Source organism: Tupaia chinensis, unplaced genomic scaffold (assembly GCF_000334495.1).
Source record: "Tupaia chinensis unplaced genomic scaffold, TupChi_1.0 Scaffold000088_1, whole genome shotgun sequence".
Taxonomy (NCBI): Eukaryota; Metazoa; Chordata; class Mammalia; order Scandentia; family Tupaiidae; genus Tupaia; species Tupaia belangeri.
In genome coordinates, this window is record NW_006159550.1 from 3,490,105 (window position 1) to 3,504,817 (window position 14,713).

The 14,713-nt window shown below is 40.7% G+C and overlaps 1 protein-coding gene across 1 annotated transcript in view; it reads right to left on the minus strand.

Moving 5' to 3' along the window:
• Positions 1-13,700, minus strand: part of RALA (RAS like proto-oncogene A) — a 69,758-nt gene extending 56,058 nt beyond the window's left edge. The window contains exon 1 of the mRNA XM_006143001.3: positions 13,642-13,700. The gene's annotated coding sequence lies outside the window, so the exon portion shown is untranslated. The remainder of the gene's footprint in view (positions 1-13,641) is intronic.
• Between the last annotated feature and the right edge of the window lie 1,013 nt (positions 13,701-14,713).

Here is a 14,713-nt window from a genome sequence, read left to right on the forward strand (position 1 = left end):
TGGAAGAGTATACTAGATAACCTCATGGTTTCTTCCAATTCTGACAGATGATATGTTTTACATAATCCAAAACTGGAAATTACCATTTTTGCATTTAATTTTCAATGAAAATAAACCCTGAAAAGTACTGCATGGGAGAAATGCGAGGCCACAAAGTATCTGCAGTTATCTGCTCCATTATGCAAACAAGATACCAGTCCTATCTACCTATTAAAGGTTTAGCTAAGAAGTGTTTCAAGTGATAAAAATTATTCCTTTTTTGAGCAGAAAAATCACACTCCATCAACAATATCATCACCATACACATCATATCCTAATGTCATGAAAAGGAACTGGGAACTATCCTTAGTTTCTATTAAAAAAAAATCACTTCAAAGATGAAGATGAATCATAAAACATATGGACACAGAACTTAACAATTTAAATAAATGCAGAAGGGAAGCAAACTAATTATAAAAAATTGATTTCACCAATCTGTAGCAACGCAGGAACACCAACACAGTGGGATATAACCCCCCACTCAGAGGGCTGAAGGAAAACTACATAAAAGAACGTCCATGAGCTGGCTCTGTGGCCTATAGTCAAGGCAGCTAGATCCCACAACCCCACAGTTCGAGCCCCAGACCCTGCAACTTGAGAAATAAATCCAAGTGCACGTATGCCTTGCCTGAAATCCTGAAAGAAGGAAGAGATGGAGAAGGGATCGCGGCATGCCCATTCCCCGTGGGGGTACCCTCTTTTTTCTCTACGGTACGTGCACATGCACACACACATGCACCCTCTAGCAGAAAAGAATGTCCATGGGAAAGTGTGCGTATAGTATGCGCACAAGTGGTGTGCAGGGGGAGTCAACCCTAATGGTCAAGTTGCTCTTATTAGTGTAGGTGACCTCTCTTCTTTGGGAAGCGGGAAGAGGTAGGTATGTGAAAGGTTTTCACTTAAACCAAGTATCATGTGTATTTATGTAAGAAAGACTGTCACTAATAAAGCCTGATTTAATCATATAACAAACACAATTTTTCCTCAAATACTTCAGATATTAACCTTCTATCCATAACTTCTGGTTTAACCTCACAAAAATGGGCAAAATGTTGTAACACCCCTAAGGAAGCAGACATATGACCTGTTTGTCCCGCATGCCTTCAGGAGAGAACCACCTCTCCTCACTCCACTCCACAGGGCTACATCGAGGTGCTCCGCCTCCTCAGAAGCTAGGCGAGAGGCCCTGGCCAGAGTACTCCATTCTTTGGACTTTCCTGGTAGGGCTAGTGAGGGAGCCAGCTCTTTCTACTGAAGTAGGAAGAACTGAATTTGGAGAAAAAGGTGGCCATCTTCTCAAGCATATGAAAAGAGACTGCAGGAAAATGAAGAAGGAAGCAGGAGAGAGAGAAAAAAAAAACAAATTTCTGTGAGAAAAACACCAAACTTCTTTTTCACTGGACTGGATTACTGGCTCTCTGTCCCGACCCAAGATGGCGGATAGCTCAAGATGGCTTCCGTATGCAGTGCCCACCACAGCTCTCAACTGAAAAAGCCCTAACATTCATGGTGTATCTATTTGCTTCTGGTGGTTTGGAGGAGGAAAGTTCTTCACTTCTTAACTGTAGAATGAGGAAGGCACTATCCTTGTCTTTAATCTGCTTCAATGTGAAAGGCTGACTAATAGACTTCGCTTTTATTCCAACCCTCTAAAAAAAAACCCCCACGGCAAATTAGAAAACATTAAGCCAAGCCCAAGGTTAACACCATTACAAGAAAACACAGTGGTGTCTGGAAGAAAATATTTGCTGATTATATACATCTGATAAAGGATTTGTATCTGGAAAACCCCAAAATTCTTACAACTCAATAACAAAAGAGAAAATTTTAAAAATGGGGAAATGATTTGACTAGACCTTTCACCAAGATATGAACTGCTAATGAGCACATAAAAAAGATGCTACCATTAGTCATTAGGAAAATGCAAATCAAACTACAATGAGAACAGCTATAATATAAATACAAAAGCACAACAGTCTACAAAATGGTCTAGGTAAAAATGCAGAGAAACAGGAGAAACAGTACTGGTGGGAATGCAAATACTATGCAGTCTCTATGGAAAACCACTGGTAGTTTCTTAGGTTAATCAAAATTACAAGCACCAGGGAACCAGCAGTTAGCGTAATGGCTATGTCGCTGGACTCCCACGTAGTCGACCGCGGTTCGCGTCCTGGACCCAGGGGCTTAAAACTCAACGCCGGGTGCGTGTGTGTGCGTGCCCAAGATCCCGAGAGAAGAGTGGAGGAGAAGGGATTGCGGCGTGACCATCCCCCCTGGGGGGGGATTTCTCGCTTTCTATCTCTATGTCTCTCTCTGTCTGTCTGGTGAGCACACGCGCCCTATAGCAAAAACCTCTCCAAAAAAAAAAAAAAATTACAAGCACCAGGGAACCAGCAGTTAGCGTAATGGCTATGTCGCTGGACTCCCACGTAGTCGACCGCGGTTCGCGTCCTGGACCCAGGGGCTTAAAACTCAACGCCGGGTGCGTGTGTGTGCGTGCCCAAGATCCCGAGAGAAGAGTGGAGGAGAAGGGATTGCGGCGTGACCATCCCCCCTGGGGGGGGATTTCTCGCTTTCTATCTCTATGTCTCTCTCTGTCTGTCTGGTGAGCACACGCGCCCTATAGCAAAAACCTCTCCAAAAAAAAAAAAAAATTACAAGCACCAGGGAACCAGCAGTTAGCGTAATGGCTATGTCGCTGGACTCCCACGTAGTCGACCGCGGTTCGCGTCCTGGACCCAGGGGCTTAAAACTCAACGCCGGGTGCGTGTGTGTGCGTGCCCAAGATCCCGAGAGAAGAGTGGAGGAGAAGGGATTGCGGCGTGACCATCCCCCCTGGGGGGGGATTTCTCGCTTTCTATCTCTATGTCTCTCTCTGTCTGTCTGGTGAGCACACGCGCCCTATAGCAAAAACCTCTCCAAAAAAAAAAAAAAAAATTACAAGCACCATACAACCCAGCAATCAACACTCCCGGACATACAGCCATGAGAAATGAAAACAAATCGACACAACGACCTGTACACTGATGTTCACAGCAGGATTATCCCTAATAACAAAAAGTGGAAACAATCTAAATGTCCACCACTTGGTGAGTGGATAAGTGGTATCTCCACAGATGGAACACTACACAGCAATAAAAAAGGCAATGAATGACACTGCCACGACATGAATGAGCCAGAAAAGCACTGAGCTTAGTAAAACAAACCAGGCACAAACGACCACATATATCTGATTCTGTTTATGTGTACTACCCAGAAAGGGCACATCTATGAAGCCGAGCATAAACCAATGGGCTGCCTGGTGTGGAAGGTGAAGAGCAGAAATAGAGATTGTCTATAAATGGCTATAAGGAATCTTTTTAAGATTTTAAACTTATGCTTTAAGATTTGTTTTTTTTAATTGCCAGAGGATGCACGTGCTCATCAGAGACAGCGAAAAGAAGAAAGCACCCTCAACAGGGCATGGTCATGCCACAACTCCTTCTCTTCCATTTCTCCATAATGCTGGAATTTGGGGTACACACATTTTTCATGCTGCCAGGGCAGCATTGGAACTGCAGTCAGCCATGTGTGATCAGGCTGCCTTAATCACTAGGCTATGGGACTGACCTGGTTTAAGATGTTTTAAAACTAGATTATGTTGGGACCCACAGCTGGCGTAATGGCTATGTTGCTGGACTCTCATGTAGCTGGCCAACACTCGGGTCCTGGACCCGGTGGCTTAAACTCACGGAGAACGGAGAAGGGAATGCAGTGTGGCCATCCTCCCTGGGGGGGTGATTTCTCGCTTTCTGTGTCTCTGGCGAGCACCCATGTCCTATAGCAAAAACCTCTCCAAAAAAAAAAAAACCACACAAAAACTAGATTATATTGATGGTTACACACTCCAGCAATGTTACTAAAAATAACCGTACATCTAAAAAGATAAACTTTATGATATGCAAATTATATCTCAAAAAAGTTAATTAGAAAAAAATAAAGCAAAGCAGAGATCGAGAACCTTGACTGGATCCTGGATGAGGGAGAGAAATAGTCATTAAAGACATTAGGAGACAACCAGGACATATGAATTTGGCCTAAATATTTATATGATGTTATAGAACTATTACTAAGTTTCTTAGGTAGTACAATAGCATTATGATCATGCAGGAGATACGTTTTATTCTGGAAAGAAGCAAGCTGAAGTGAAAGGTGAAATTTATCCAACTTACATCCAAATAGCTCAGAGAAATAAAAGCATCTATACTTAGAAAAAAGCAAATAGGGCAAAGTGATGATTCATGATTGGTGACTATAGATATAGGGAATGCGGGCATTCAGTATACTATGCTTTGTAACTTTTCTGTAGGCTTAAAGTGTTTCAAAATTAAATGGTGAAGGAAGATAGCATCTCATTTTTAAGAGCGTGTGTGTTTTGCTGTAGGGAGCGTACACAAGCTGGAGAAACAGAGATGGGGGGGAGCATGAAAATACCTTCCTACCCTTCCACTCTCCTCTCAGGATTTTGGGCACGCATGTACATGAACCCAGCAAACCGTTGGTCCCAGTCTTGAATTGCACAGTCAACTATGTGGGATCCAGCTGCCTTAATCTGCACACCCTCTGCTGGCCCAGGACTCCCACTTTAAACTGTAAATAAATTAAAAAGGAATTACCAATGCATTTATTCGTTTTAGAAAGAGGACACAGTTGATGTGTGTAAATGCTGTCATCTCTTTGATCCACAACAGTGTTAACATACAAAAACTAAGAGTGGAAACAAATGAGAGCTACCAGTATCAATAATTACACAGAGAACAAACAAGTTCAATTTTTATGAACATGCGATGGCTCACAAACCACTTTTGACCTATCAGTTAAGTCAAAGCCAACCAGTTATTAATTTGCGCTAAAATCTTTAACTTATAGATGTGTCCAAAATGCATTGCTCAATGAAGGCTGATCAATTTTCCCCATCTGGAAGAACCTCCAGCCCATATGTATCTCCTGGCTGATAAATAACATCAGCTAAGAGCAGGTTATATAGAAGTGTTAAGTTTCCACTTAAAAAAATTTAGACACACTTTGTACCTCCCTGGTAATATGGACAGAAACACAGGATTCAGCCAAGCATCATTTCCGGTTACTTTGGTCGTAACTCAGGCTCCTCAATTTTGTAGTCAATACTGTACTCACAATTAAAAACATTGTCAGTTTTCCTTATGACTAATTCCCCTTATTACTCTTAGACAGTTTATCTTACTATTTGCTAGTCCACAACTTTTAACAGTGGATTTTTTTCACAACTTAAAAAAATTCAACCACTTAAAAATCATCAAATATACTGATGTAAAAAAGAAATCTTGTTATGAATCAAAAGGAAAGCTTACTTGGACATTCAAACAAAAAGTTACATTTACTGTCTTTCTAATAAAGCAAATATCTTGGGTACTGAACCTCAAACTAAGAAATCTACTAGAAAAAGACATGCTACAAGGTAGATAACTTCATATACACAGGAGGGCTTAAAGATGAAAACAACAATCATACCCATTACAAAGCTTTTAACTGAGGGACCAGCAGGTGGTGTAATGGTTGTTACCTTGCTGGACTCCCACATATTGGACCAGTTTGAGTCCCAGACCCAGTGGCTTAAAACTCATACCAGGCGTATGTGCACCCAAGATCCCAAGAGGAGACTGAGAGAGAAGGGATTATGGTGTGGCCATCCCCCCCGGGAGTGATTTCTCACTTTCTGTCTCTCTGGCAAGTGCATGTGCTCTATAGCAAAAATCTCTCTTAAAAAAAAGTAAAAAATAATAAAAGATGTTCTGGAATTAGTGATATTGGTTGCACAACTCTGTGATTGTATTAAAAAACACTCAATTGGGACCAGCAGTCAACGTAATGGCTATGTTGCTGGACTCCCATGTAGTCGACCGCAGTTCGAGTCCCGCACCAGGCGGCTTAAACTCACGCCGGGGGCGTGTGTGTGCATGCCCAAGATCCCGAAAGGAGAATGGAGGAGAAGGGATTGCGGCGTGGCCATCCCCCCCTGGGGGGTGATTTCTCGCTTTCTCTCTGTCTCTCTCTGTCTGGTGAGCACATGTGCCCTATAGCAACCCCCCCCAAAAAAAACCCACTGAATTGTACATCTTTCAAAGATCAGATTTTATAATATATGAATTATATCTCAATAAGTCTGTTATTAAGAAATATTCAGGGGACAGTGGTGGTGTGGTGGTTGGGGTATTGGATTCCTACCTACATGGTCGATCACGGCTTGAGTCACAGACTTGGTGAATTTCTCTCTCTCTCTCTTACTCTCTTTTTCTCTCTTGAGTGCAGGTACCCTATAGCAAATTTAATAATATTAATAATAATAATAATAAGCCAAATAAATAACTCTTTTTTAAAAAGAAAAAAGAATATTCAGCCTCTACGCCACTGAACAAAATAAACAAAGGACATAAACAGGCAATTCACAAAAAAAGAAATATAAATGACCAAATAATGCACGAAAAGTGCAGGCAGTTAAAACCAGATAAATATTCTAAAACGTTTTTTGACAAGAGAAAGCAAAGACAAAATTGTTTTATCAATGGACCAAAGCAAAGGATCAGAAAAGATAAGCAGAGCAAATAATCGAGTTTTATTTTCTTCTTAGGGACTAAGAAAGCTACTGAAAACCAAGATAAGCAAATAAGAATAAATGCAGCAGTGGGAAAGTTGCCAGTTATCCCAGTATTAAGTGACTAGAATTGCATTATAGAAACTTAAGACCTTAGGGGTGGGGATTTCTGTCACAGATTAAATGTCTCAGGCAGAGAGAGGAGAGGAGACATATTTCCCTCAAACAAACAAGGTGAGTGAAAGGGAGTAACAAGAAAAGATCACCCTCTTGCCCAGGCTCTGCCACCAGGGTAGCAGGATGTACTAGAGGGTAAGACATGAGGGTCCTAATGCAATGAGTCCCAACACCCTCCTACCCAAATCCTACTCATGCCAGTGAGGCAGTTAAGACCCAGAAAGAAAAGGCTATATGGGTCACAGGAAAAGTGAAGAAGGACAAAGGGCTATGGACCAAGAGCACCATCCTGGCCAATGAGAGTTCCTCAATTTAGGGCCAGAAGACATCATTGAACAGCCCACCTGCCCGCACTCCTGCAAGAGGAAGGATGGGCAACCGGACATAGACTGGGAGTTATAAGGGAGTTCTAGGGACAAGTTCCTCAACATAAGGGAGAGAAAAATTAATAAATATCCTGCCATGGAGTAATCCTGGAAAAGGAAATATTTAAAATGACAGAGATAGACAACAGGATGTGGACTGAGAGCTCACACATGGACCTAAATAATTCTCCAGAACTCAGGAGACTGAGCATCAGTGTATGTTCACCACTGCCACACGGATGGAATGTGTGCAGACTTCTAATTCCACACCAACACATCATTCCAGCCAGAGAAACAGGTCTGTATAATCAAATTCTGGAGTAAAGAATCGCCTCAAAGCCAGATGTTCCAGGCCTTACAAAACAGACCGGAAGCAGCCTTGCTGTGTACTCCAGGCTACACCCAAGGATAGGCTAGTCTAACTACAAAACTGCCTTTCCGTGTGACCTACAGACCCAAGAACCCAAGACAGCATTCTCATCAATTCAAAGTGAGTCTTATTTATCTGCAAAGCACAGAAAGCATCAAAGGGAACCCCTGGGTTTTCCACAGATCCACAGAAGCTTTAGCCTAGAGGGAAAAAGGTTGCCCAGAGACATCTATGAATAGCTAGCTGCGTAAAGACCACAATGATGTCCAAAAGAATTGGGTGGAGAAGCAGAAGAAAACTCAGGACTGGCTGTAAGAACTGGGATATCAGGAGGGAAATCCTTATCTTGCTCATCACTGTTACTCTGCTCCTGCTCAATAGTAAAGTCAACCTTTCTTGCCTGTCACCACACCCAACTCCATTAAGTTATCTCTTAAAGAGACAGTGAAGGACTGCTTGCAACCTTTAAAAGGCACATCCATTGCTAAATTAATATCTAGATACAAATATATGTATTTGTATACCGTGGTGAAGACAACACAATGAAGCAATTGGTAACTTCATGGAAGAAAACTTCGTTATTTTTTCTTTTTTTTTTTAGGAGAGTTTTTTTTTTTTTTTTTTTTTTTTTTTTTTCAAGGCCATTTGTATTTCCCAAAAAACAAAAGACAGAGAGATAGTAAGCGAGAAATCACCCCCCAGGGGGGATAGCCACGCGCAATCACTTCTCCTCCATTCTCCTCTCAGGATCCTGGGCACCCACGCACTCGCATCCAGCGTGAGTTTAAGCCACCGGGTATGGGACTCGAACCACGGTCAACTACATGGGAGTTCAGCGACACAGTCTTTACGCTAACTGCTGGTCCCGAGAAGACACTTACTTAACACTGTTCTAGAGATACTAGTCAATGCAATTAGGTAAGATAAAGAGCATAATTTTTTAAAAAGGATTAAAGTTAAGAAAAGCAAAGGGCATAAACACTGGAAAAGAAGGGAAAATGCTAAATACAGATGGCATGATAGTCATACCAGGAAAGACTTACAAACAACATTAAAAATAACTTAAAGCAAGTTGGCAGAAAAATACGCAGAAATCAGAAATATTTATTACATGAATAATAACCAAGTAAAAAAATATAACTGATGAGAAAGCTACTGATAGAATAACAACAACAAAATTTAGGAATAGGGTCAGCTGGTGGCAAGATGGTAAAGGTAGCTGGATCTCACTCACATGGTTGACTATGTGATTTGAGTCCTGGACTTGGTGGCTTAAAACCCATACTGGATGCATGCATACATGCCTAAAATTCCAAAGGAGAAATGGAGGAAAAGGGATTGCGGTGTGACCATTCCCCATGGGAAGTGCTTTCTCTACCACCCCCACCACCTCACAAGCACACACACTCTCCGTCAAAAAAAAAAAAAAAAAGAAATAGCAAGAAATGTTCAAAACTTATATGAAGACTATAAACCATTCTCAAAGACACAAAAGTAAACTTAAGAAAATGAAGACATTGCTTGTTCTAGCTCCAAGTTAAGATGTTGCAACACCATTATGTCAGTTTCTCCCTAAGTTAAATACCGTAAATTTAATGCAATCCCAATGAAAAGAGCAATGAGCTATACAATGAATGAGATGGCAAATTTCAATAGGAAAATAAAATACGCAAGAGGACAGAGAAAAAGACTGAAGAGAAGATTTAAGAGAGGACTGGCCTTACCAGATACTAAAACATACTGTAAAGCTTCTATGATTAAAACAATGTGAAACTAGTGCATGAATGGTCAGAAACCTAAAAGAATTAAATACACCCAACTTACATATGAAACCTCATGGATGACAAAAGGGCAAATTTAAAAAAAATAAATGGCATTTTGACAACTCGACAGTTGCTTGGAAAATGATAAAATTAGATCTATTTCTCACATCGCATAGAGAAATATACTCCAAGTGGAACGAAATGTAAAAAAAATGAATCTATGAGTGTTAGAAGACAGTATGTGTGAATTCCTCTGTAACTCCAGGATAGGGAAAGCCTTTCTAACTACTACAATTAAAATTCTAGAAACAGTAAAGTTAAAACTAATACATTTGACTATCAAAAACAAACTTCTGGGGACCAGCAGTTAGGGTAATAGCTATGTTGCTGAACTCCCATGTAGCGATTGAACTTCCAACCTCAGAGGCTTAAACTCACACTGGGCGCAAGTGCTTGCGTGCCCAAGATCCCGAGGAGAATGAAGTAGAAGGGATTGCGGTGTGGTCATCCCCCTGGGGGGTGATTTCTCGCTTTCTATCTCTCTTTCTGGCAAGCGCACACGCCCTGTAGCAAAAACCTCTCCAAAAAAACAAAAACAAAAAACAAAAAACAAAAAACAAACTTCTGCAAGGCAAGGGAACAACACAAGGAATATCAAAAGATGACTGGGTGAAAATATTTACAAAATATGTCAAAGTTCAAATTGCTTTTCTTTTTGAGAGGTTTTCACATGCGCTTGCCAGAAAGAGACAGATGGAAAGCAAGAAATTAACACCTCCCCACACCCACCCCCCACCCCGACCGGGGATGGCCAGGCTGCAATCACTTCTCCTACATTCTCCTCTTGGGATCTTAGGCATGCATACACAGGTGCTCAGCGAGAGTTTAAGCCACCACTGTGTGGGAGTCAAGCGATATAGCCATTACACCATCCGTTGGTCCCCCAAACATCTTATATTCTTAAAAACAAAGAACTTTAAAAAGCCATGAGGGAGCCAGTAGGTGATGTGGAGATTAAGGTGGCGGGATCCCACATGGCTGACTTTGCAATTTAAGTCCCAGGCCCCGTGGCTTAAAAATCATACTGGGTATGTGTGAGTACATGCCCAAAATCTAAAAAGGGGGGACTGAGGAGAAGGGATTGAGAAATGGCCATCCCCCTGGGGGAGTGATTTTTCGCTTTTCCTCTCTCTCCTTCTCTCTCTCTCTAGCAAGCACACACGTCCTATAGCAAATAAACAAATAAAAAGCTCATGGAGAAAAAAGACCAAAAGTCATATAGAAACTGGAGAAATAATGTGAACTTATAAAAATTTTAAAATCGTCCTTAAACATGAAAAATGTCCAGTTCACTTGTGATAAGAGATATACAAATGAAAACTGCACTGATACACCATTTTTTAAAGAATTATTTATTTATTTTGTTGTTATTATTTTAAAAATTTGACCAGAGAAAGAGACAGAGAGAGAAAGGGAAAGTGAGAAAGCAAGCTGACAGGTCCAGGACTCGAACCATGGTCAACCATGTGGGAGTCCAGCACTCAACCACTATACCACCTGCCGACCCTGGTATACCATTTCTTACCCATTAGAGTAGCAGAAATTCAAGCGCTGAAAAAACCATTCTCATACAATGCTAATGGGAAATGAAAACAGTATTACCCCATGAGGAGGCAGGTGGTAGCTAAGAAACCCACATACATATTTATCCTCAAGCTATACCTTCAATAATACACAGATACATGTACACAAAGGTTTTCATTATAGTATCATTTGTAATCGCAAAATACTGGAAATTATCAATACTTACATAATATCCCAAGTAGAACATTCACTGAAAAAACCATGGTACCTACAATGGAGTACTACGCAGCTAGGAATGAAAGTAATTTATGCATAATTATTTTCTTAAATAGCTACTAAACTGTTTGGAGATAGACATTTATCAAGTTGTTTTGACCTAATTACTTAACAAATTAAACAGGTGTTTCTTTTGACCTAGGGATGCTATAAAATTACTGATAGGGATGCCATGAATTGAGAAAAGTTTGACCACTTCTGGTTATGGCTGCTGACGGCCTTTAAGACAATCAGTGTGGGGCCGGCAGGTGGCATGCTGGTTAAGGACACTGGTACTCCCCATAGTTCTAGTTCGGACCTGGCGGTTTGATTTCATACTTTCCCTCTCTTTCTCTCTCTCTCATTCTATCCCTCCCTGGTCAAATTAAAATAAATAAAGTTAAATAATAAAATATAATTCTTTAAAAAAGATAGTATGTATATGTGTATGATTATGAGGTTACGTGGCTTGTACTCAAAAAAATTTCCAATAGCTAATGAAAGCATTCTTTCCACAGTGCAGTAAGTGTTGCAGCAGATTAACATGACAATACATAAGACAAGCAACTAGCTTTTTTCTTGATGAATTTTTTTTCCTTTATGGACGAGGTCCAAAGACAGAACCTAATTAAGATATAATTATTGGAGAAACATAACCGAAACTGAGTTTTGAAGGATCCACAGTAGTGTACTATACTGGGGAAAGGAGGAGTTGCTAGACAGGAAGGAAGAGGAAATGTGGGAGTCAGTAAGCACCGGTATTCCAGAAGCTTAGTATTGCTTCTGGAAATAGAGTTGAGGCTAGAGAATTAGCCAAGGAGGAAATCTTGAAGGTTTTGTAGATGAGATTAAGATAAAAGTACAAATTCTATTAATGGGCAAAAAGGAGTCCTGAATATCTTGACCCAGTATGGGGAAAGATTACCGGGGTGCTGACCAGAGGCTAGAAGGCTGTTACAGTGATCCAGAATAGATCTAGAACCACTGTGTACCAAGTTCTGATGGATTACTACTCCAGCTACTTAACTGCTTAAGATGACAGGGTTCTTGTGGCTTAGAATACCACAACCATAATCTCTGTGGAAACTGAGGCTCTCTGTCACACCTTCACAATGCATCTGAGAGTAGAAGTCATTTCATAATCCCAGTGTTTTGTTGCATAAAATGACACTGTCAAGTCTTGATAATTTAGTTTCAAAAGCAATTCTGCAATGAAACTGGATCCCAGACCATAAGGAGATTATGTGTCAAGAATTATGTCTACGCACCTAATACAACATTCTAGCTTGAAGGCCTTTAAGAATAGCATCATAATATTTTACAGAAGCACATTTTTTTGCCTTATACAGACTACCTTCTTGAATTTGAGGAAATAAGCCTTCACCTTCACATATAATTAAGTGAAAGACACAAATTCTTTTTTAATTTACTCACGTCTTTTACAAACTCATGGAGTTTTAATTTTATTTTTCCTATATGGTAGCCAAATCCTCATAAATACAATATAACAGTAAAAAAGTACTTTAGAGCTAAAGAAAAAACAAATAACTGTTACTCACAGGGCCTGGAAAATGAGCTGTTTTCTATTTAACACTATCTCCTTATTAAAACCAAGAAATGGCTTCATCCTTCAAATGAAGCCCATTGAAAAGTGCATTTTAAGAAAGCACACAGGCTTAGAAAGAACAAAAAGAATTCTACTAGTACTGAATAGCAATTAGACCCTAACAAGATTTCTGCCACCTTTAAACCCGAAGAGAAAGAGAGTTATGGTCCAGAATGGAAAAACAGACCCACACACCTATGCTTCTCTTACCATTCTTCCTACCATCCCATCATCTCTCTCCCATCTCCATTTGTCAAAGAACAGAAATAAGCAATGTGACTTACAGGAAACTTTTCCTAGGTATGGATTTACGGTGGTGCTTTCAAACTTGGACTATTCAGGCACATCAGAGGGCAAAAGCATTAATAAACAGCAGACCTGAGTTCCTAATACTTCGCTCTACCAGGGCACTCACGAGAACAATGCCTACCCATTTTCCGTGGTGTGGCACAGAGGGTGGTGGCACCGTACTAGTAGGCACACCAGTGATGGAGAGAAAGGCTGCTGCTGCTTGAAGCCACCTGACCAGGGTAACTGGCAACCCCAGGCCACAGGTACAGCCAAGAGTGCGAGGAGAACAGTACCTTCGCTTTCCTGAAGCTCCAGTTCAATCGTAAAGAATCGCCATTTGGGATTACCTGGAATACTCGATGCTCTCACAAATTGTTACGGCTCTACAGTTCTTTAGCTCCATTCGCCTCTGGCAAATAACCTCACTTAGCCTTAATAAAGTAAGTAAAACGACCACCTTGCAGAGGTATTGTGGAGGTTAAAAATGATGGAAGTGAAGCTTACCACAATGCTTGGCAGGTAATCCACATATGAAGGCTGTTATTACCAAGAAGATTGCTGAATTAAAGAGGGAAACCTACCTCTGTGCAGAGGGACTGTTGCCAAGATAAGAAATTACAGGCTTCCCTCTCCTCCGCATCTAAGAATTAAAAAATGTTATAAACCCATGAAAATCATAAATGGTTTCCCTACTTCCTCAAAGTCATCTTTTTCCTGATTAACATTCACAGCCTCTTCTCCCAAAATTTTAAGTGTCTCTCCCTGCCACTCCTCTACTAAATATGAGTGTATATTACCCTGATCTGTACAAATACAAAACTTGACACTGGTACATTCACTTATGTTCTGCAGAGGCTGAGCTTGGAAAACCACTGCAGAACTACCAGATATTTGGAAAGGGAAAAAGACTTCAGCATTTTTTTCTTATTTCGACCTCCTGAGAGTAAAAATAACTCCCATCTAAAAACAAAAAACTCCTTCACAAATAACAGAAAACAGTCTTTCCTAAAATTAGGCACTTTTTTTCCCCTGAAAACCTCAGGAAGAAAGTGTGGTACTAATGAAGTACTGATTCAAAGAAATGATACAGATGGCGGCTCTCTCGGCAGACACACTAGGGAACGGAATCTAGAAAAGAAATGTGAAAGTGGCTACTGGTAAATCACACCGGCTGGGCCAGTAGGTGTGGTCACAGGAAGTGAGAGGATTTCCCGTATCCATGGGGAGAACCAGCCACTATCAGTTCCGTGATGCACCATCTTTTCCTCTTCTTGATTAAGACAGTACAGTTATGAACCCCAGACGTAAGTTTACTTGCCTATCACCAGGAAATCTCTTCCTGATACTCCTGGAAATGCTCAAGTAGTCAACACTTAACACTGGCACACAAGTTATTATAATGCCCAATCACAATCTCCGAAATATAATTTTAATCTTTCAGGGGAGGACAGAGTTTTGGATGGCAAAGAATTCTTCTTAAATCATTCTTTGCTGAAGGACAGAAAGACAAAAACCAAGTCTGCATATGCCAAGACCCTGAAACAAAACAAACCCACAAACCAAAATTTAGCTTAGCAAAATAAACGACCCCTGGAAGGCAATTGTGAGATCCAACACCTTCATTGATTCAGTGAAGGAATGTGTGTGAAGAGC